The sequence below is a fragment of the Lottia gigantea genome (genome assembly GCF_000327385.1).
Source record: "Lottia gigantea unplaced genomic scaffold LOTGIsca_2122, whole genome shotgun sequence".
NCBI classification, from domain to species: Eukaryota; Metazoa; Mollusca; class Gastropoda; family Lottiidae; genus Lottia; species Lottia gigantea.
Window position 1 is genome coordinate 6,688 of NW_008708480.1, and position 1,144 is coordinate 7,831.

Below are 1,144 nucleotides of genomic sequence, written 5' to 3' on the forward strand. Positions count from 1 at the left end.
TTTTCAGACCGATTTGTAAATTTCACTAGTATAATATCTCTTTAAGTACCATCCCAAAAGGATACAATGGAGGAATAGACTTTTTCAAGTGAATTGCTTTTTCTTATACCCACATCAATTTCATAATTTTTATGTATTAACAATTACGTTCTCATTCATAGGTTGCAGTTGAGTATTATGTACTAATAGTTGTCTTGCCATTTTACAGATGTTTTACGAGCATTAAGGACTTGAAATTCAAGTTATATTTTATGTGTTTATCAGGAAGTGAGTTTCTCTCTTTGATACGCTGTATGCGTTTCATTCATTAACTATCAATCATTTAAACATTCTCTTTATTTAAAGTCTTTACAGCAGTACTCTGAAAGTAATTTTTATCTCGTACAGGATGCATTATAGGTTATTGACCTAAAATTCCATATTTTTTTTTTGTTTTCCCCATAGGTAATCCGCATATTGTTTAATTTTAAATTATGTATTTGGTTTAAACTGGAATTCAATTGCCATATCTAAACTCATACGGTCAAGGGATGAGTAAACATCCTAAAAGCTGGCCTTGAGCATGGATAAATCCTACCTCCCCCTCCATAAAATAATAACATGAAATGGAGTAGGGTTGGGTAGCCCGCTCGCAGCACTTGCATTGACTTTTTGCTTCGAAATTGTTTTGTTAATGGTACATTTTGTTTTCATGTACTTTTTCACTTGTACTTGTACGTGTATATTGTATATTTTCTTAAAAATTGTAAATCAAAAATATTTTACTTGATCACAGCAGCATTGTTTGTCTTAGCCTGACAAATATGGCCCTACCTGTTCCTCGGACGTGATGCATGGATGGGATAGCGGCATGTCTCTGAACAGACACAATATGTCGATTTTCATGGGAATCGCTCCAATCCAATTTTAGATCGCTGTTGGCCATTACACCATGGAAAAGCCAAATTTGGCATAACTATTAGTGTTTATACAAATCTGAACCATTAATAAATCCATCAAGACATTGTAAAATATTCGGCAATGTCTCTATGTCTATTACCCCATTACTAGGGGTAAGCTTAACTTATGGAGTTTGAAGAAGAGACCTATCCCTACCCCTCAACTGTGGTATTGCTTTGGCATGTGGGAATTGTAGAATATCCGG